The 23976-nt window shown below is 44.1% G+C and overlaps 1 long non-coding RNA gene across 2 annotated transcripts in view; it reads right to left on the bottom strand.

The window, feature by feature from the left end:
• Window positions 1-23976, bottom strand: part of LOC148481243 (uncharacterized) — a 100938-nt gene that overhangs the window by 36102 nt on the left and 40860 nt on the right. Inside the window, exon 1 of one of the 2 annotated variants that reach the window (XR_015871932.1) lies at window positions 5170-5212. The exons of the other annotated variant lie outside the window; for it this stretch is intronic. This is a non-coding gene — a long non-coding RNA (uncharacterized LOC148481243). Of the gene's footprint in view, window positions 1-5169; window positions 5213-23976 lie in introns of those variants that run through there. 2 annotated transcript variants of the gene reach the window in all.

Here is a 23976-nt window from a genome sequence, read left to right as displayed (position 1 = left end):
GGTGGGGGGTGCTGTGAGCCCCCAGCCCAGCACACAGCTAATGGGGGGCGTGATCAGCGTGATTGCCCCCCCCATAGGCATAGGAGACTGCTGTGATGTAGAAGGGAGGGGGTGCGGTGTCAGACCTGGGCCCCTGCCGGGCCCCTCCAGCAAGCCCGAGCAATTTGTACCCGCTCCCCCCCCCCCTCTTGGCACCCTTGCTACAGGGGGCATTGCATAAGGGGCACTACTACAGGGGGCATTTCATAAGAGGCACAGTTAGAGGGGGGCGTCATTTTTCATTTTGCCCTGGGCGACAAAGACCCTAGTTAAGCCTAGTAAAACCCCAGGAGAAGTTGGTGTTACCAGAGCTTATACATATTGGTAATCTAGGCCACACTTGGTAAAGAGTCCTGACATCAAGGGGTCTATGTTATTACCATTACCCCCATTGTTGCCAGAAATGAATCCCTTAGAGTTCGATGTTGGTGGTAAAAAAATATGAAGCTGTTTCCTACCTCTGCGCCATATTAGCAGATCAAGCCCTGCTATACATATTGTGAGCTATTGATAACAAAGACCTGTACAGTATGTAGATGACACACAGGTGTGTAGTTTGTGGGCTTGTGTAAGTGTGTTCCTGTGAAATGATCACATCTTTGAATTTCTCCTCTCATTCCCCCCCCCCCCCCTCCTTATTTCACTCCGAGCAGCCTGGACTGTGAATTTTAAGTTGATTAAACCTCCTCGCTGACTCTGCATTTGCAAATTACACAGACACAATTTGGCGGAATATCAAATGTTCTCCTTTTGTGATCCAGCACTCTTCATAGTTCTCTGTAAAAACCTCCATTCTCTCCCAGGGTCCCAATCAAGTTTTCACTAAGAGCCTTCAGGAGAGGTTCAACTCTTCTGCTGTTAACGTTTCAAATGCCAAAAGAGGATGTTGGGTCCACGTATACTGCAGAAAACATCTGTTCTACGCTTATGTGCCATATGTATCTCTGCTCCTTCTTCGTAATATTTGCATCCAATATTAGCTTAAATTTTTTTTACTGAAGACGGCAGTGTGTAATGCCCCCAGTATATTTGCTAAATTTTCGTAATAAGTGCAATTTCAAATGATACCTCCCCCTCCTCAAATGTTTAGCTTTGCTCTTCACAGTGCTATAGACAAAGGTGCTGAGAGATAACGTCTAAGTACAGTATATGACATTCCCCTCTTCATTGCTGTTATAGAAGTGCTCCTCCCAGTGACTACAGAAGACCGTGCTGAGTAATCATGTCTGTGTGTACAACTTTCCCCTCCTTAGATTGCGAAGCAGAGCTCCTGCAGGGTGTATCAAACCTAAAAATGTAGCCAAAACCTCCAAACACTTCCATTTTCAGAGGTTTGCCGTAAACCCCATATGTACAAAAGTAGTCTCCAGCGGATTTCGGCACTGCAGTCCCCAAAGAACGCTACGGGTCTGTGATGGGCCGGTATGCATCAACTTAGTGGAAGTTTTCGGAGCTTGTTCCTGATAGGCAACGCCATCTATAGATGGCGTTGCCTAAAGAGTACTATGGGATTCTTAACGCAGAGTTTCCCTGCTGCTTGAACATGGGCGGAGGCATAATATGTGATGCACAGTGACACTAATGCTGGGTACACAATAGAGGATACGTCGTCCAATCCCGCGGATCGTAGCACCATATAGGGTGCGTCATCTAGTGTATACCCAAGATATGCGTGCTCCTGCGGGTCATTAGCAACATCGTCACTCGGCCCTACTGGAGGGTTGTTGCTAAGGCTGTCATGCCAAATGCAGCATGGCGTGTCTCTCCCCCAACCCCTCGGACAAATGTGCATGCACTTGCCGGGTCCCGTCGTGCTGTGTACACGTAGTCTAATGTGCACCCAGCTCAAGAGTAGGCAATATCGCATCACATCTGTTTGTATGAATCGGCAGCAGCGAGAAATTTCTTTATTTCTCATGATTGGAAACCCCAGGATGATTCTACCACTTACATACCTCCGATTCCCTCAAACTCCCCCCTGATCCACGATGATCCCCTCTCTCATCAAGCAGAAACACCCACTTTTGACTGAAACTCTGGGTCTCATTCAGACCCGCTCGCGAGCGCAGGACGCTCGCAAGCGGGTCGATGGTACCCAAATGCGCATGCGCGCAATGGAGGGAGCTCCGTCGTGCGCATGCGCAAGACCCGAATAACGACAGCCAAGCCGTCGTTATGGGTCTCGCACCACAGGGGGCGTGCTCTCGATGGTGACTGACAGCACGCCCCCTTTGGTGGGCGTGCCGGGGGTGTGGCTGCCAGACGGAGGCGCCTACCGTCTGAGTCCGGCCCCACTGACATCACTAGTGATGTCAGTGGGAGTGATTTTGGCTCTGATAGAGCCAAAATCACTCCAGGGCTTGCGGCAGCGAGACCCTACCGCAGGGTCTCATCACAAGCCCGATGGTCGCGATGGTCTTGACCATCGCGACCATCATCATGGACGCTCGCATAAGCTGTGGGTGGTCACCCACAGCTATGCGAGCGTCCAAGAGGCCGCTCCATTTTTAGGTAGGAGGGCCCTGATTCAGAGCGAGCGCTCTGGTCAGAGCGTCCGGCTCTGAATCTGGCCCTCTGTCCCTTAAAGGGACAGTTGGGAGGTTTGGTCTTGAGAATAAAAATGCTCGGAAATTTCACATTTCACTTGACCCAGATTCAAATTTATGGATTGAAATATGCAGCTTACATTAACTACTCACATTTGACTCTTGCACCTCAGTTTCATGATTCACTAAAAAAATATAAGTAGTTTCTTAAATATTTTGCAACACATTAAATAGGATTTTTAAAGTATAAAAAAAATAACTTTTTGAAAAAAAAATTTGAGCTGTGAACGCTACCAAGCTAGAAGTCCACCACTCACGTTTTGCCATCTCCTACCATCAAAAACAATTAAAATGTATCCAGAAAAGCTCAAACATATTTGAGCCAGTTTTTACGTGTTCGCAGAAGCTTGACCAGGCTTAAAGTTGGTTGACCATGGTTGAACTATACAGTAGCACCACCAGAATTGTTGGCCCAATTGGGTGACCAGAGCCTTTAAGCACAGGACAAGCCTCCAAATCCAGCTATGGTCTTCCTAATGTGTTCCTCTTTGACCCTCTAATGCAGGGGTTCCCAACCACGTTCCTCAAGGCACACTAACAGTCCATGTTTTGGGGATAGCCATACTTAACCATCTGTGCACAATCATGGATATCACTAAAACCAGGACTGTTAGTGTGCCTTGAGGACCGAGGTTGGGAATCACTGCTCTAATGCTATATAAATTGCTGGTTATTTAAATATAGATTGAGACATAGTAAATCAAAGTTGGTCATTAGTAACGATTTCTGATCATCTATCAAAAAACTAATAGAGAAAATGTCCTGTCTTGCCACAAGAAGACTCTGCAAATGTTCCTATAAGATTCACTAACAGTGATCAGCTTTCCCAGTTTCCATATTCTTTATACCAGGGGGGCAGAGGCAATTAATTACATTAATGCAAAGCTAGCAGAAAGCATGGTATGTGCTAAAAGTAAAGGATTCCCTTAGGCCCATTATTTAGTACAATAATTGATTATAGCAGTGCAACACTTTAGTATACTGCCCTTTAAATGTTAAGGTCCCTTTTGAGACATTTGGTTAAACAGGCCCATTTAAAATGAAGAAGCAGACATTGACTTTTACCAAAATATATTTCCCTAAAGCCCTTGAAAATCCATGGACTTCAGTTTGCATCTCCCCAAAATTCGGTGCGTACCTCTCATACAGTATACACATGCACTGTGGCCCACTAATCAAGTTATAACTTTGTCCGCCCATATCATAAATGGGAGGTAAACGCTGATAATATAAAGCTGCATTACTTAGGCATTATTATTATCATTTATTTATATGGCGCCACAAATGTTCCGCAGCGCCTTCCAAAGTACATAAACAAGTTGTAGACAAGCGACTTACAGAACAATACACTACAGGACCAGGACATGGATAATATATATTGCTACATTAGCGACCATAACACCCAGATAAGCACAGAGCATAAGCAACCAAGTGTTAGGTGCCCCTAGTGGTGAGTAAGAAGTAGATGAAAGTAATGTAGGGAGAAGTACAAGAGGGTAGAGGGCCCTGCTCGTAAGAGCTTACATGTTTTATATATTGGTGAAATAAGGTAGAATGCATGCCACTTATGCTGGCCATACATTGTGAGATCAAACTCGCCATTAGACAGACAGACCAATTATCTGACAGTGTATGGCGATGTCCGATAATGGATTGGGAGTACTGTATATCCACTGTCCGATCCAAACACAAATGATTGCATGCTGGTAGATTTGTCATTCCCAAAAGAGAAATAATTGCTGCTCAGTTGCGGCCATACTGTACACCGTGCAATTACCGGCCCGAGTAGAGTCAGCCAATATGCATGAATGAATTCACCAGGTAACATTAACATAACCGAGGCACCAGCGCTGTAACTTTACATTCTGGCATCTTGATCAAGAGAGAAATTTGCTCTCCAAGCCCTCAATTGTAATGAAATTAATATAGAATATTCACTCCCCCCCTTCAGCTCTGCACCCTGGGCGGCTTCCCCGCTAGCACAGCTCTAGTTACAGCCCTGTGAGATTCTACTTGTTTAGAGTAATATATATATATTATGGTATATCACATACCCGCACTCTCCTTATTTATAATTAATCCTTTGGGGTGCTACATTCAAAGCCATACCATTGTTCAGTATAGCCACAGAAGAAAAAAAATAACCATGGCACCCTCCAAATTATCCAGAAACAAACTATGCTTTACTTAATAATCACATTATCACCAGTAAGAAATTCTATACACTATATATATATATATATATATATATATAGTGACACAGTTAGGTTAGGGGGTCCCTCTCCTGGGTAGAGGACTCCTTCCTTACACACACACACAGCAGCAGGGAAGCAGCACACCAGTCTGGATGCAAGTACAAGCTGGTCGGCGCCAGCCTTTATTGTACAATGTCAGAAATATAAAGAAAACATAAATATAAATCCTAGCCCTATCGGGGCACTAACTTCACAGGTAGTTCCCTCACTACCAGAACCTGGCAGGGCCTAATGCCCTCGCCAGCAACAAAGCACAGCACAGTACTCACAGATAGGTTTTCAAGTGTCTCTGAGCAAACTCCCTGTCTGCTCTCCCAGGTGAGACAATCAGCCCTAAACACACTAGGCTTATATTGGCCACTCTCAGGTGGAAACCCTAACAAGCCTGTTGCCAGGCTGCGAGAACCAAAACCTGGAGTGGCCGTGGGTGGAGCCCTCCCTCTCCTCTCACCCACAACCCCCAGGTCCCAAACCGGCTTTTCAAAAAGCCGAAACTCAAGCCTGCTACACTGCAGACTTTCTCCTGGGGGTTTAAAACACAAAAGACAGGAATCTGGGACAAATGTACCTGCCACAGACCACTTTACCAGTGATCCTATCACAATATATATATAGAGCACAGTCACTTCACCATAAACGCTTCAGCAGAGGAAAATGCTCTTACTCGGTAAAGTACGTAATCAATTCATATTGCACCTCTGTCCCACCTGCCAGGGTGTTACTTTATCCTGTTAATGACACCAATGTACCAGAACTGTGCATGAACATTGGCATCTCATATTGGCTACTGAGCAATTTGGTCACATCCGGTTGGCAGCATGTCCATGCCGCTGGCCATTTGAACCGTGTGGTAGTCTGGAACGGCCCGGAGGTGGCTTAAGTCGACTGACATAAGTAGGAAATATCAGATGCCAATGTTCATGCATACAGAAATGTGAGGATGGCTGTACTGCGAACAATGAAGGCACCTGTGATATCTGACAGAATAGTTATAATAATTATTTTTATTTTATTATCCATACAGAGCTAGAAGTGTAGGGACAGCAGATAACTTGCATGGAGATGACCTCATCTCCAGGCGCTGGAAAATGTGGATCACCCCATGCTGTAAACGGGACTCGGGTTGGACAACCCTGGTTACCCTTTTACACTGCAGGGTTACACTGGTCGTTCCAGTGATCAACTCTGCAAGCTACCCAGGTTGGATTGTCAGGTTACTCGACCCTGGAATCCAACCCTGGACCCTTTTATACCGAGCAGCAAGCTGGGTTAACCTGTCAATACCCGGGTTTCAGTGGCAAACGCAGGATTTCTAGAGGGGGGTTTCCAAATGCTTGGTTTTAAAGAAAGTGTGGCCAGTTCACGAAAAGGGCATAATCAGCACTTAACCAGCTATAATATACGGCATACAAAGTACAGTTTACAGTAGTGTACAGTATGTAATAATTCTGACGTATGCAGGACCAGCAATAACAGTAAGCCATTATATGGGGCAATAGGGCCATCCTGTCTCAGCTGAATGTTTTTATTTCAGATGGTGGCTCCATTGCAGATCATTTGAGCAAGTTCGGGAATCTGGAGGGGCAGAAAAAGAACCTAGCACTGTCCTGGACATATATGTACAGATTGGTCTTATGTACTGGATAGTGTATTATTATACAGTGTTAATAATTGATCCTATAGATGGTTTATATCAGTGCACCCCTAACAGTGCATGTTTACCAGATCTCCAAGTTGGTGCACAAGTATATTCATTAAGGACTGACATATTTTAAAAGATCAACAGGTCGAGCTAATAATTTCACTTGTGACACTGAGGGCAGACTTTTGTATTATATGCTCTTTCAATTGTGGGTATCAGGATGTGGGCTAGGGAGGGGTGTTTCCAGGCAACTGGAAACCCCCCCTGCGTTTGCCTATGGGTTTTAGTAGTGGTGTAAAAGGGGTATAACATGTACCGATTTACATACTGTAATCAGATGAACCTGTGGTCTGACTAAGCAACATGTTTCTCCACCCCGGCAGTGAAGGGGTTACCTATATATGTATATTTATATATAAGGCCATTTATCTATCAATACTGGCACTACAGCCAAGAGGATTGATCGATACAACCACTGCAGCTCTTATTATGCTGGCTACGGGCTATGATTTATGTCCACCAATGTCAGGAGATGCTAAGTAGAAATATCATTGTGATGAGAAGCAGAAACGCTCATTTGAGATACAGCCAGAAAGCCACTTAGCTAAATGAGGAGATGGGGGGTTTTGGGATCCCAAAAGTTTAATGTCCTGGAAAGTGATGTAATGCAGCAAGACAAGGGCGCGGTTATGGCTGCACACAGGCTGAAGGACATCATAGGCGATGAACTAATTAACTCATCTACATAGTGAGACCTTTGTGGAGTCTTTCTTATAAGATGAGCCTGCTTCCCAGGCCTAAATGACCATATCGACTGCTGATCACATTATTTCACACATGGCTGCATGTGTTAATGGACTCTTGCTCTAAGACTGAGCTACTGGCGGCGCAGGCCTGCAGCCATCTTGTTCTGCAGATGGTATCTTAGGCTAATGGTATGCTGCACATCACTTAGAGCCATCAGCATCGCTGTAATTAATGGTAAAATACACACCGTTTAGCTCCATCTGCCTGGCTGTAATTGCTTCAATTGTACCCATAGGTTATTACATACATTTAATAACGGCTCACTGTCGTTTCCATGCGGCTCACTGTCGTTTCCATCCCGACAACCAACGCTTATGCTATGTGATTAATCAGAGCTACTGCTGGACAGGTGACTTCAGACCCTATACAAGTGCAAACTGGATACGTTCAATATCCGACCGCCGGAATCCCAAAGGTAAGTAGCGGGGTTAGGCACTAAGGGGGGCGGTTAGGTTTAGGCACCAGGGAGGGTTAGGATACCAACCGACAGGTGGTGGCAAATCTTTATGCGAACAGGCCATTTGGAAGAGGTGCGAGGTTCCAGCTATTTTGTCAATATTAATTTTGCTTTGCTATTTTACAGAGTGCTAATCCACGCTAAGGGCCCTATTTAACAACTATATTATATTATATTACCAGCGGCATATTTTGTTTAGCATCACAGTGATATGCTGCAGAACACTACCAGCGACGGGCTGCTCTCACGCGCATGATACTTTCACCCAAAGCAAAGCCGGGAAGGCTTCCATGCAGGGGAGTAGCGAGGGCACTGGGTCCCAGTGTGACCACCAACATGCACCTTCTGTGCATGCCAAGCCGCACTGAGGAGCAGGAAGAGGAGAATGCACGCTGAAGAAAAGACGGGTAAGTTGGAGAGGTCTGGGGAAGGGGTTGGCAGGTGTGATGGGGTATGACAGGGCTGGTATGATGGGACTGAGGAGAAAGTGGGCCGGTGTGACACGGGGGGCTGGTGTGACACGAGGGGCTGGTGTTGCGTACACACAACTAGATTTTATTACTGGAACTGGAATGTGTATATATAGCCCAACATGCCCCAGTTTGATACTGCCCCTAACATTTATTTTTATTTCCCTTTAATTTAACCCCACATGCTGGATGCGCTTCCTCCCTGGCACACTTGGGGGGGCACTGTAGCACGCACAGGCTCCAAGCTCCCTGTCCACACGCTAGCCCTCTGCTTCCATGAAGCCGAAAAAGGCTGTTGCTGGATCCCTGGCAATGGAAGCCATATTGCTTTCTTCATCTCTAGATGGCATAAGCGATACAGTGACAAACAGCGGCCATCTTAGTTTATCGCTATTTGTTAAATACTGAATCTGTTGCTAGAGAGGTTATGTCTCATTGTTAAATTGGCCCCTAAATTTGTAAACTGCTCTGAAATGACGACTGCCAACTCATTATTTTGGGCTTCAGGGCCAAATGGCCATGAAAATGACCAAGGACATAGGGGTCTATTTACTAAGCAGTGTTAGGAGACAGAGTGAAAAGTGATAAGGTATCAGCCAATCAGCTCCTGCCATCTCACAGGCTTTGTTTGAAAATGATAGTTGGGAGCTGATTGGCTGGCACCTTATCACTTTTCACTCTGTCTCCTAACACTGCTTAGTAAATAGACCCCTTAGTGTGACAAGTGGAGGAGGCGTGACCTGCGCTGTGTGGGTGTGGCCGATGCCGTGTATGAAATAAAAATATAATTTTAATATTTATGGCCGACAGTGGGCCAGCTGTACAGCTGCTCATCACTATGCTGTCATGATGATGGGCCTATTTTTATGTAGAGGCCGTCTGGGACTGTTGTCCCATCTGTCCTATTGTTAATCTGATCCTTCTGGGTGGTGCAACTGGGGTACGACTGGAGCTCATTAAGACTAAGGGGGAGATGTATCAAACGTTATAAAAAGGACCGGTATAGGTGTTACTCATAGCAACCAATCAGCTTCTAGCTATCATTTATCTGGTACATTCTTTAAAATATGAGCTAGAACATAATAGCTAGAACTCGATTGGATGCCATGGTCAACGGCTTCACTTTTCCTCCTTAGAAAGTTTGATAAACCTCCCCCCTCAATTACCATATGACAAAACACGTGGCAAATATTTCCCAGGACCGCTTTGAAAATCCTCTGAATAGCCAGCGGGAAAATTAGCTGTAACAGCGCATTTATTTGGAGCGATTTGAAGGGTGAGATGTATCAAGCCTTGGAGAGAGAGAAAGTGGTTACCCAGAGCAACCAATCAGCATCTGACTGTCATTTCATACACTGCGCTAGATAAATGACAGTTGTAAAATGTTGCCCATATCAACCAGTTTCTATTTCATCTTTCTCCATGGCTTGATCCACTTCCCCCTCAGAGTGCCAGCTATTATTATCATCCATCCTCTCCTGTAACATTTCTGTGCATGTAATATGTTAACTATCTAAAATCCCCCATTTTGCTACAGCTCACCCCATCTGCTATTAAATATCTACCCTATGAGTACATATGCTGGTGCCCATACTGTGCTTATCAATAACACTATGGGTCTAGAGATGCCCGTCTGTCACCCCTGGCACAAAGAGTGTGCACTCTAATCATGGCTGTTGAAATGTAGCAAAATGCCTTATTGCTTTCTATGTAGATAGAAGCATCCATCCTAATCTCCTGGGCACATGCATGTGCAGCTGACATTTCCCATTTACAAGGATTTTAATTAAAGCAAGTCATTAATACAGAATTAAGGCTCGTCTTCCAGAGCAGATCTCTCAGTATTACATCGGAGCTGGATAGGGGTGTGTGTCATATTCGTTTTATCCTTGTGGCCAGTGAAGCATTTAATATCTCCGAGTCAATAAGAGGCAGTAAGGATGCCAGCCCACTGGTGATTGAACGCACTCAATGTGAATGCTGATTAGGCCTGATTGGCCCACTTAGTTTGTCCCACTTCTCGTGCTATTAAAATGTCAGGCCCTCTGACTAGTCACAGTGAGAACAGTCTGCTATCCGTCAAGATCGTTTCACTGGTATCTGCAACAGGCTCTGCCGGGAGACCATTCCACAAATCTACTATGTGTTTGTATTAGGTAGGTGAGGGACCCACCTGATGGGGTTCACAGTGACTTGGTAGGTAGGTGGACATGCATTTTTGGCCAAACATCTGCTAAGAACCTTATTTTATACTTCATGTTAATTGTAGAGTTTATCACAACTGTTTTGATTATCAGTATTCTTTGCGCTTAGATTGTACACCCATATATTCATTGCAGGTCCCTGGCGAAGACCACCGGCAGATTAGACTCTGCTTCTATCCTGGGTAGCCCCAAACCTAGATGGCAAAATACAACCATTAATTATTCATGAAACCGTGACGGCTAATATTAATAAATAAATAAATCCCTTAGTCTATATATAAGTAAAGTGATTCAACCATACTTGCCTACTGTTCTGCCCCCTCCTCCATAAGGAGGCAGCCAGGTTGGCATAGAGGGGGCATGGCAGCCACATAGGTGGGCAGTACGGGGGAACATGGCGACGCGAATGTGTCATCATGGTTTCCCCCTTTCCCCCCGCTATACAGTGCCGAGATCACAGGCATTGTATAGTGGGCAAGGGTCTATGTTGATGCGATTCAGTGCAAATTGCGTTATCGGCCCCCGGCCCACCCACTTTTGCACTGTATATTTTACTAAAGTTTGGGTTTTTAGAAGTGGAGATGTTGCCCATAGCAATTAATCAGATTCTAGCTATTAGCATTTATCTAGCACCTAATAGAAGATAATAGCTAGAATCTGATTGGTTGCTATGGGCAATATCTCCACTTCTAAAACCTGCACCTAAGTAATATACCCCTAAGTGCACAGCTGCGGGTAGTTGCGAGCGGCTGTCAGGGAAGAGGGGGGGTGCGGGAGACTTGCCCTCTTTTCCAAGGGGGCTGGGAGCGCCACCCAATTTCTGAGAAGCCTCCTTCCGGGAGAGTAGGCAAGTATGGATTCAGCATTACATCAGAGGTTCAAGAGGAAAAGGAGTTATGAAGGGAACAGAGGGCCTGATTCAAACCCTATCGCAAGCACTGAGCGCTCGCAACCGGGTCGATGGTGGCCCAGAGCGCATGCGCACGAAGGAGCCGGCTCCGTCGTGTGCATGCGCGAGACCCGGATAGTGACGGGCAATCCGTCGCTCCAGGTCTTGTACCAAAGGGGGTGTGCTGTCGATGTTGAGTGACAGCTCGCCCCCTTTGGTGGGCGGGCAGGGGGAGTGGCTGCCCAAACGGAGGCGTTCCCATGTGAACACCTCCGTTTGGGGGCGGCCCCACTGACATCATGAGTGATGTCAGTGGGAGAGATTTCGGCTCTGTTAGAGCCGAAATCTCTCTGGGGCTTGCGGCAACGAGACCCTACCACAAGGGTCTCCTCACAAGCTCGATGGTCGTGATGGTCTTGACCTTCGCGACCATCTTCCTGGCCGCTCACTATAGCTGTGGGTGACCAGGAGGCCGTTGTAAAAAAAAAAAAAACAGCCCGGCCTCTGTCAGAGCGTCCGGCTCTGAATCAGGGCCAGAGGCCACAGCCCAGTTCTTCTCCACATCTTGGGCTTCCTAGGCTTGTAAACAACAATAGAGAACTGAGGTATTCTATACTGCAGCAAGTCACACACACTGAATTTAGTATTCTCTGGCAATATAAATTGCTTTAACCTTAAGAGTATGTAAGAGAGTTCCGGCTTAGTAGCACTATCCCGGCTGGGGAGAACAGCAGAGCCAGCTGCACTATGTACATCAGTCTCTGTCACTCTCCCTCTGTGTGGCTGCGTAGTATGACTGAGCGGGTCATAGTCTGTATATTAGCAAGATTTGTGGGCATAAGAGTAAAAGCCTATACTCATTTTATTGCCGTTTACCGCAGCAAACTGAGAGAGACAACAAAAAAACATTCCGCACAGTCCCCGAGAGTGTATATCACAGAGGCTTTAGGCAGAGTTACAGCATACGTGACTCTACAACTTTTGTTTACCTAGAAGACCAGGAGGTATTGCTGGGAATTGTAGTTCCTTAACAGCTGCACAGCAGCAGGGTGTCTAATCCTGGTTTAGGGAATTAACCGCTGTCAGGATCAGTTTCACAGCTTAGCAGAAGGGCCAGAACATGCCAGTAAACAACGTTGTCAAACAAACACGGTTGCCAACCTGTAATTATTATATTGTTCTAGTCTGACAACCGTGAATAAATAATCATCTGCAATAAAAGTGATGAATCAGTGAAGTACACGACACCTTTTAAATGGGCGCACACCTTAACATAAACTATACAAAAAACGATATACTAATATAATAGGTAAAAAATAAATACATGGCATGGAGAAAAAAGAATACAGTACACACTGTATACTACGTATTATGGCTTTAAACTGAAAGCATGGTATTCACGGCAGGGATCGGCTGTGGCAGGATTTGTTTTCATAAACAGCGCAATCCAGCGCCCGCCCAGCCGTGGAGGATTCCCTGGATCACTACGTACTTTCTCCGCTGCTTGGTGAACTGGTTCTGCATACAAATGAAGCCTGCTCCATCTGTATGGGGAATAGCTCGTGCACTCAGTATGGCAAACCAAGCCAAGTTCTATGTACAGCAGGCCAAACTATCCATCATATACAGGTCATTGTCCAATCCATTTACATTCTCATTATTATTATCCCATATTTATACAACACCAACATAGAATACTTGTATATAATGGGCAGATCCTGCTGATGTGGAGCTTGCAATCTAACACATACATACACAGTATGGCCAATTTAGATATTAAAATAACCTATCAGAACTAGTTTGTGGATATCAGGAGGTAACGGACCACCCAGAGACAAAAGAAAAAGCTAATTACCCTATATAGATAACACCATTGTTGATTTCATACCCTAGACCACAGTTCGGTGAGGCGACAATGCTATATACAGTGCCAATGCCCAACCTCATAGCCCCCTACAGACTCACATACTACTGCTATGACTCTCTACCCCCACTACTAAAGTGAAGCTGCTCTGTTCTTAGACCCTGATTCAGAGGCGCTCGCTATTTGCGAGCTCTCGCTCTGAATCAGGGCGGGACGTTTTTTTTTTTACCCCGGTCTCCTGGCCGCTCGCTAAGCTGTGGGTGACCACCCACAGCTCTTGTGGGCGGCCTGGCGATGGTCTAATAGAGCAGGGAGTTCACTACTGACATCACATCTTACAGAATTTCCCACCATGCATTATCACCATACACATCTCCAGGAGAGCAGGTATGTATGATTTACCTGCCTGTATGATGCACCCCTTTCATAAAATATTTCTCCTTTTGTTTTGGGAGGAGGAGTTGACATGTATCTAGGATCATTGATCTTCACCATACTCTTTCCATAGGAACGGAGTTGTCCCTAATACACTCTTAGATTCACGAGTTCTTCCACAACATATTGACGATCCAACAGGTTGATTGGTAAAACATTTTTGTGCGGATTAATATTGTTGCAATAATGAAGAATGAATTAATTCTGTATATTCTTAAATACATGGGAACATCAAGCTTAAAAGACACCAGATTCAATGTCTTCAAAATCTTAATTGACCAAATTAATCTAGAATCAAATTTATAATAAAACTGACAACGTTTAATATTTCTAGTGGAAAGATATATCATAGATGTGGTACTCTGAATACATTTTTCGATTTCCTAATTGAGATGGTTAATACAGGCCGATTATTACCTTGATTGAGGTGAGCGATTGAAGAGTTCACTTATTGCTGTGGTATCTATCTTCAGCAGCACAATGTTCTTCCCCTTTCTCCACACCACAATAGAGAGGCAAGGATTCCCACCTCCAGACACAATGGCTGGTTTTTAAAGATTTTACTATCACTTTTTAATAATTTGCCTGGAGTTGTGGCACCTGATGCAACAGCAGGCAGATGGGCTTTCCCTGTCGCGGTCCCATCCCATGCGACTGCAGGCTATCATCTTCTCTGGTGTCCTGTAATAATTGAGTCCTGAACCTACAACCCTTTCACACTGGAATCCAGTTGGGTAGTGTCCCCTAACGTAACTGTCCTGGACACTGATGTACAGTAGATGGCATTCATTAGTTTTACTTGAATGTTAGCAACCTGGGCTATATTTTAGTAGAGTTAAGCTGAGTGCACTAGTGGGGCCCTTTGCAATATAGAAACTGTGGCTATTATATTGTTAGAGCTGTTACTTAACTTCAGACAACAGGGTCTAATGCAGGGGTGAGCAATAAGCGGCCTTCCAGCTGAACTACACATCCCAGCAGGCCCTGCCACAGTTTTAGCATGCCCTTATAGCAAAGCTATGGCATGCTGTGATATGTAGCCCCACATCATCTGAAGGGCAGCTCATTGCCCACCTCTGGATGCAATGTGGCTGATCAAATCAAAAGTACAGTAATACTGGTCTGGTATCACATATCAACCAAGCAATCCCTATTTCTGGAGCTGTTGTGGTGGCTATACACTGCTTTTCTGCCAAGCAATATAAGCAAAATTAAGTGAAGTAGTTGTGATAAACAGCTTCAGAATGTTCTTTACTTCCACCATAAGGCAGTAGAGAAATTTTATATCAAGGTTTGTCAACATGCTGTGTAATGTGTCGAAGCTCTAGAAAGTATAATATAAGTCCTTTTATTTTCAGAACGTTGAAATAAATTAAAAACCATGGGAGTTTTCCATTACTGTATATAAATTACAATATATCCCTTTAATCAATGTGTCTATAAATAAATTGTCAGTGTTGCCTTTTTTCTGTTGCTATAAAATTCTGTTTACTTAAAACGTGGTACGTTGTGCAACAGAAACATACTGTATATCTGTTTTTAGGCTTTCGGTAGGAACAGAATACATCTCCCGGCCTCCCAAGGCTCTGAGCCCACCTGTCGGGTTTCTAAAAGATACAGAAAGCAGTTTTTACTTTGAATATTCGCACAGAACGCTAGCGATTCATGCACTTCTATAATCATTTCTTGTTTAACAAATCATATATTATCATGGCCTAGCAGATGACGAGCCTGCTGGCGAATGAGAGTTCTTTTTTTAGAAGCGGAATAGTAGTTATCTGCTATCTTCCTGGGAAACAAACGAGGGCTGCTGCTGCAACAAAACTTAATTAAAGGACCAAATCAAAGCATGTGGGAAGTAGAACATCTAATTCAGGGAGATCTGGAATCCCTGATCTGAAGCATTGCACAGACTGACCGCAGGATGAATGTGCTGTGTCAGTACTGAGCATCTGAGAGAATTACACAAGGGGGAGGTCAGTTGCCTGGCTTCCTGTAAGTCATGACAAATGCTGTGTCCATCTGTTACCTGTTCTGTTTGTATGCTATATATGTTAGAGAGCTTGTCGTTTCCTCACTAATCATAGGACGCCGTAGAAGACTTACTTTTCAAAGGAATACCCTTGCGAAAGACATTTTTGTGTAATGGGCTTTCATATGTTATATGAAGAAAAAATGTGTTTGTTGAGTTGATTTGGAATAACGTTGCAGATCCGCTGCACCTGCACAGTAGTTGCAGATAGGGAAGACTTTAGTTTGTATTCCACTGCGCAGTATTGAGCAGATGTCTCAGTTACAACCCATTAATCTCCATAGAATGATGGTGATAAAGACTTTTCCTTTTGGTGCTAATTAGAGATGACCATGACATTGAAAAAAACATTTTGAGTTTTTCTGAATACCGGACTTTCGCAGGCCGCCAGTTCATTTGCAGAAAAAGTTTCAGGACTATGCAGCATCTGACCACAGTGTAGCAATGTAACCTGTATTTTATATGGTTGGATCTGCTAATCTGATAACCCAGAGTTTCCCAAAGCCCACCATTACAGTCCAGGTTTTAAGGATATCCATGCTTGAGCACAGGTGACTTAATTAGAACTTCAGTCAATTTGATTTAACCATCTGAGCTGTAATGGCGGAGTTTGGGAAACTCTGTGGTGACCCTAGTTGCGTGGTTGATTTTACTAAATAAGCTCCCAGCAGTGTGTTTTATTCCCAGCAGACCTCACCCACACTTACGGCCCCACAACAGTAAGCTCAAGGGGTTACTCCTGAGACCAGCTGACTTTGGAAGTCAAAGCATCTCGCCTGTTAGCATGTATAGAGCTCTGATATACCCTGATACTGGCTGTGCCATTCCTATTATCTGAGGTGGATACAAGGGGGCAGGAGATATTGCTGCATTAAATCAAAGTACACAGTGACATTTTACTCTAGGGCCTGATTCACTACAGATCGCAACTGCAATTACGCACGCAGTCTGGCTGCGATGATATGCCAATCAATTGCGATCGCTGTGCCATCACCGTACTACATAAGGACGCCCACCTTACCTTACACAAATCCGTAATGTTTAGCAAGACTGCAGAACCATCGGTACAATCGAGTAAAATTGCAGCCTTACACACACTTACACAAGTTCTGACCATACTCAGAAATTGCTAACCTCATCGCACGCTATGAGTCCTCAGGCTGCGTACGGCATCGCAGTGCTAATTTATGCACGCCCCTGTAACGGTGTGCGAATACCTGCGTTTCCCCGACCACCCCCCCGTTACAGCACTTCCTGCCAATCACTCTGCGATGGGTCTGCATAGTCACTGCGATTTCAGTCCCGATCGCAGAACGCAACAGTGGGCCGATTGTGTGCCTAAACGAAGTTGCGATCAGTAGTGATTCCGGCCCTATAACCACATTGAACAATACTATTCAAGACTGACATTAGTTATATTCAGATGATGAACACAGTGGAATTTTTTCACAATATGTAAGAGATTGGCAGAGGACTTATCTTTACCATCATTTTATTACTGGACTCATTTTCTTTATTAGAGGTTTTCCCTGTACTACAAATTTGACATGACTGACATCATTCTGGCCCCAGAGCACTTGGTGTGTCCTGCATAACTCGTGTGTGTGTGTGTGTGGCTTGTGTGTGTGTGTGGGGGGCTGAACACCTCAACCACTTTGCAGCTAGGGGCTAACACCTAGCATACCTATTGAGCACCGTTGTACTGTGTACTGTGTAGATAAAGTGACTGGACACCCCCGCGCAAGCGAAGTGGTGCGCTCCTCCAGCAGACACGTGTTCGTGAAGGTATAAAACAAGACGTATAGAGATGTTCTCGATAACTCTGTGCTCCCTACATTGTGGCAGTTCTACGGAAACACCAAATGTTTTTTATCAAGGTGACAATGCCACCTGTCAGGTTTCCAGGGTGACGCTGGACTGGTATATAGAGGGTTTGGGAACCCGGATGGACTGGCCAGCTCAGAGTCCAGATCTGAACCCCATTGAGAACCTCTGGGACGAACTGGAGCTACAGGTACATTCTAGGCCAACTCAACTTTCTTCATTCTTCGATGTCACAGTTGGTCACATATTTTACTGCAGAGGGATCTGCCACTTACGTATGCGCTTGTGGTCCAAACCTGGAAGCAAGTTGATAGTGGCAGCTCCCCCCCCCTCCATTCCACATCACTGCCATCAGTCACCAAAGTGGAGCATGCACCCTCTCCTCTGCTCCGCTCCGTAACTGCCCTGAACCACGTGGAAGGGTAAGACCGCAGTTCCCATTACAGAGATAGGATTTGTGGAAAGAAAACAAAAGTAGCTGTACCAGATAGCTGTACCGGAGACTTCCATGAAATCAATGCGGTAATAGCATCAAACATTTACGAGATACTTAATTTTCATGTTGCTGTGCAATTGTTGTGTTTTTTAAGTCTTTTTCGCAATAATAAATGGGCCCCTATAAGCATAAACTCACCGGAGAGACTGGTCACTTTAATGGCTAGTGCAAGGGTGTTCAAAACAAGTGAGACCTTCCCTTTCCCCATGCAAAGCCCCCAACCACGCTACTCCTTCCTACATCCCCAGACTCATTTCCACTCACACTCTCTCTCACCCACTTCCCTCTGCCAATGACCAACCGCCCTTCACCTTCTCCCACTCTCACCTTTAAGGATTTCTTCCCTCCTGCCCCCAATCTTCCCTCCCTCTCCCATCCAATCAGACTCTCCTCCATCCTCTTAGCCTTTAAACGTGCCCTCAAAACTCACCTTTTCATCCGATCCTATCAACTATCCTCTAAATGGCCAATCTGCTTCCCCCATCTCTACCGGTCTCTCCCTACTTGTATCTGTGCATCCCATGTAAGCTCTAGCTAGCCGGAAACTCTCCCTTCTATATTAATGTGTTGTACTGTTGGCTCTGGTTACCTCTATGTATTTTGTTAAAGAATTCTTGTAGCACTAAATAAATAAAAGATTGTAATAATACAATATGCTTTATATTTCATGTACTTACCTATTTCAAAATGTTGTAAGACCGAGAAACCCCCACCCGCCCCATCATATACAGTACATTAAGATATCAGACATTTCTGTTATGTTATTATGCTTAGTAACACAAAAGCAGCAAAACGAGACAGCACTCGGGGCACCATAGTGATAAAGCTTCATAACTCCTGTACAGTATTAATTGTGATACTTGAAAGTTATACTCCCCGAGGAATTCTGGGATTCTGTAATGCGGAGAGGAAACATTACAATAATACAGTATACAACAATCCCTCTCTAGACAATAAACAATAATCTCATAATAACTTCTCTCACACTGTGCTGCTGGGATTCTGCTGGAGACTATTTACCTAAACATTAAAGGGAAATTAAAGCTATAATACAAAATATTTCTGTGATAATAAAAAAAAAAAATATTCTGTGTTTGCTTAGCGGTACACAAAACAATTTAACTGGTATTGTGTTTATTTTTGTTTTGTGTATGGGGTGGTTATATGTTCTTTATTTTATTTCACAAAATACACAAATATTGTAAATCTTAAATAAAAAAGAAAGCAAAAAAAAAATGACAATGAAAAAATAAATAATACAACTCATAGTTGGTCCTGTCTTTCCCGGAACCTTTCACCTATGTCAAGTAAAACGTTGGACCACCCAGCCTCGATTTGAAAGGCTGATCTACTCTCCAAGAGGTGCCAATGATATCCCCTCCTAACGGTGAATACTAAGGCCGGTATCCAATTAGCCCCGATAATTTTTCTCATGTGAAAAAACGGGCGATTATTACGTTTTTTGGCCAATGGTCATTATCGTTCTATCCAATTAGAGCCTATTTTTTCCATGAGAAAAATGTCCCGTTTTCATGAGAAAAAAAACACAGGGTCCGTGAAACCTGTCTTTTCGCGATAGCCGACACGAAAATGGGGCTGTTTTTTTTAATTTACTGTAGTTTCGCCTGCCCGAGGCACGTGAAACAAATCCCCGATAAGTGCTGGCTTTCGGGGCTTATTGGATAGCCTTGGGGGATCCGTTAGCGCCCGAATATTGTTTGGGGCTAATTGGATTCCGGCCTAAGTGGCGACATATGTGACTAAAATACATGCATTTAGGAAGGGGTGTAATACCTTGGTGTTGGCACCTTATACAAAGGACCTGTTTCTGATTCACACGTAAATCCGTATGCTTCGGCATTTTACCAATTTTACCCATACTGCGCATGTGCTGAAGCCTAAATACTCAATGTGGAGAAGCTACGAATTGGGCACATGTCAGTCACTGATGGCTGAATTGTTCCTGGGTGGCAGTTGGACGGCAATAACGTGTTCTGAGTTGTGCATTTGGAGTGCGAGCGCCAGTTTCCGTTGCATCTTCTGCAACATGCATGGGATAGGTGTAAGTAGCGTTACTAGTGATGACGGGTGGGTGGCTTGGGGTAGGGCCATCACATACACTCATACAGTATTCCTCGGAATACAGGCGGATAGTTACATAGGCTTATGATCACTGTAGACGTCCATACACCTGACTGCATTATGTGTGAATCAGGCCCGAAGTTCAGTTCCATGTCTGAGGAATACAGCAGTGAAATTATTGTTCCCCCCCCTCTAGGGTCTTCCTCACAGCAGTGTTCAAAGCAAGTCTCCTTTTGAATGAATTTTCAGAAAAATAAACATTTGGCCCTAGGAAATAATAAGCTGTCTATAGTTTGAGAACCTCAGGATTTGTTACCACTACTGTATGTATAATAAACCAATAAACTAGAATTAATGACACAAGTATTAGGATTTAAGTAAGGTCAGAACTAGAGATGTGCTGTTCGGTTCTCCAGAAGTCCAAATCCACCCGAATTTCGTGAATCCGGGTAAATCCAGGTTGCGGTTCTGATCTTTTTGCGGTTCGGAATTCGGATTTTAGATCTGAATTTCGGGTTTTGGATTGCATAAATTACATGATTTTAGCTGTTTATTAAAGTTTTTTTTTTTAAATCCAGATCCAAAATAAAAAAAACTTGAGGGTGGTTTTTCAAGACCAAGGGGCCCATTCATCATAACTTAAACTTAAATTTCTCTGGAGGTAATTAGGTTTAGAACTCGCATGGAGTTCTACCTAATTACCGGTGGAATTCATCATTCCTCCTCTCCATCAGTATCTATTCCGAAAAGCTGTAATTTTTGCGATGACAGTTTTTTGGTAAATAGATAGTTTTCCCTGTCTACTCTACCTTACCGCAGCTGGAATCTGTGCTGCACATGCGCTGTTACATTCGTAAAACCAGTGCATGCGCAACACTGCCTACAGCTGCGGTAATTTTGTGTGTGTGTGTCCAACCCCCCCTCCCCCCTCAGAAAACCTCCCCCCCTGTCCCGCACTTACCTGCCCGCTGCAGCGCCTCCAGCTCTTGTGTCTGCCCTGACACATGTTCTCCCAGCAGACCACAGTACAGTTTAGAAAAAAAAAACATTAAAAAGTATTTTTTTTTCTTTCTAAACTTTATTGTGTTCTGCTGGGAAACACAGTGTCCGAGCAGCCACCGGAGCCAGAGGAGGGACCAGAGCGCCGGAGGGAGACGCCGGGGGACCTCACATGTGGATAGTAAATTCCATCAAATTCTGAAAATACATAATTTTCAGAATTTGATGAATAGCATAATTTCCATATCCCCATACTAATGTATGGGGAGTGTGGAAATTAACGCAGGGGGACTTAGCAAGGAGATATCAGTGATATCTCCTGTGTTAAGATACTTCATGAATACTAAAATAACAGTATTTAAGAAAAAATTTCCTTTAAAACATTATTTTAGTGTTGATGAATAGGCCCCCAAATCCAGATCCAAAACCTTTAAGGATATACAGATCCAAAACCAAAACATGGGGGTCGGGGCACATCCCTAGTCAGAACTCTTATTAAATTGATATAGATTGAATAAAGGTGGTCTAAAAAAGTATTATGAAACTAAGCTCTAGCGAAGATGTATTTCTCTAACAGTGGGGGGCAGCTGTATGACCCCCAACGCAAACTGAGCTGCAAAGGCCTACACTCCCCTCTAGTACTACTAGGGCCCATCCATAATGAAAAGCCCTGCATAGGCAAATGCAGGGGGGGTTTCCGTCTGCCTGGGAACCCCCCTCCCCAGCCCACACCATGACCACAATAGAAATAGTAATATAATAGAATGTTACTAGTGCTGCATTTATTCTCAGTATCACACATGAATTAATTAGCACCACCTGTGGATCTTTTAACATGTATCGGCCATTGATAAATAAACTGTGCACCAACTAGGAGATCTGGAAAACATGTACTGTTAGGGATGCACTACTATAGAGCCTATTTTGTACATATATGTCCAGGGCAGTGCTAGGTTCTTCTGCTGTTCCACCAGACTCCTGAACTTGCTCCAATATCTGGAATGGTGCCCACATTTAAAATAAATACATTCAGCTCAGGCAGGATGGCCCTACTGCCGCATCTAATGGCTTACTGTGATTACTGGTCCTGTATATGCTGGAATTATCACACACAGTACAGTATGTATGACGTATAGTAAAGCTGGATAAGTACTAATTATGCCCTCTTTGTAGACTGGTAACACTCGCTCTAAAATCAAGCATTTGGAAAAACCCCTCTAGAAATCCTGCATTTGCCACTGCCCTGGGCTGGGTCCCCTGTTTTGGCAAAGACACTCACCCTATGAAAGGGAAGAAGCCCCACAGCTACAACAATATATTGGCCGCTGAGAAGCAATGCTTTCCCACCAAGCTGAGTCTTTGCTAAATTTGATATTGAAATTCTTTGAATTCAGATGAACAAAGCAACAACCACAATATATCAAACAACAAAACACATTAGGGAGTGTGGGTGGGTAATCCTGCAGAAAAGAGGAAGTGACTGAAACATGACCCTAAGACCCTCCCCTACTATGCTGCAATAGGCTAACTGGCTCCAACTACACCTGTCAATCTAAACCATTTGCCTCCTAACAGCTGACCTACCAATCAGCTCCAAGACTAACCACTTATCTAACAATAGGCATATACAGCCTTTAGCTTCCTTACCCTTAACATTTTTACATATACTGTATCCATAAGCCACAAAGGCCTCACTCAAGACAAATTCTCTTTAAACAATAGCATTTTGGCACAATAATTTGTTTATTAATGATGCAGAAAATATGTTACATTCATTTGGGTCCTATTAGCTGAACGCTTTACTTGCGCAAGAATACTACACTTTTTATGCCAAAAGTTCTACTTAACTACTTGGGTCCAACTTTCAGTAGCGCTGATTCACCAACTATTTCTAACAAGCTGGAAACCCCACTGAAATGAATGGACTATTGGAATGCATGAGAAAAGCGCTGAGCCCTTTGCGCACTTAATGTAGCACTGGATAACATTCTAAAAGTGAACAAATCAACATTCCAGAGATCAATATAAAATAGAGGGTATTCCAGAGATCAATATACAATAGAGGGTATTCCAGAGATCAATATACAATAGAGGGTATTCCAGAGATCAATATACAATAGAGAAAGTATTGCAGAGACAGACATACATTAAGTAAGCATACTAGTTAACGAGATACAATATAGAGATAATCCCAATGACCAATATTCAATGCAGAGCACATCCTAGTTACCACATAACAAAACAGAGAGCATCCTAGTGACCATCTAACAATACAGGCTACACGCTAAGATAATGGACAATATTCAATACAGAGAGTATCCCAGCGAATGCCACACAATACAGAGGCCATCCTAGTGACCACTATACAATGCAGAGAGCATCCTAGTGATCTGATCACCATACAAGACATAGACCATATTGGTGACAATCATATAATACATAAAGCATCACAGTAATTGCCATGTAATACAGAGCTCAATGCACAGTGACGTACCCAGCCTATACTCAAGCTGCACTTTACACAAGTTTCCTCCCATTGAAGTCTGTGACCTGCCTTCACCTTTGTTAACATCCCTAATTTGGCAACTGCTGAAAAACTCAATGGCTCTATATATACTACACCAAATTACAGAAGCCCGAGAGATTCAAATAACAAACTACAGTTAAGGCATACCTCATACATATTGGAGTATGAAAGAAGGACTTTAGGCACATGGCCTTGTGGGAAAGGGGGTGTGGCCTCACATCACACCCCCATTTTTTGTCACTCTTGGGATGTGCCCAACACTCTCCAAGCAGCAGAGCCCAAAAAGCAGGACTGTCCCTCTGAAATCATGATGGCTGGGAGGTATGGTTAAAGGCTACGTAAGGTTTA

This window comes from Taudactylus pleione, unplaced genomic scaffold, assembly GCF_031769625.1.
Source record: "Taudactylus pleione unplaced genomic scaffold, aTauple2 ptg000587l, whole genome shotgun sequence".
Lineage (NCBI taxonomy): Eukaryota > Metazoa > Chordata > Amphibia > Anura > Myobatrachidae > Taudactylus > Taudactylus pleione.
The sequence above is the reverse complement of the archived record's forward strand: the minus strand, read 5'-3'. Positions and strand labels throughout refer to the sequence as shown.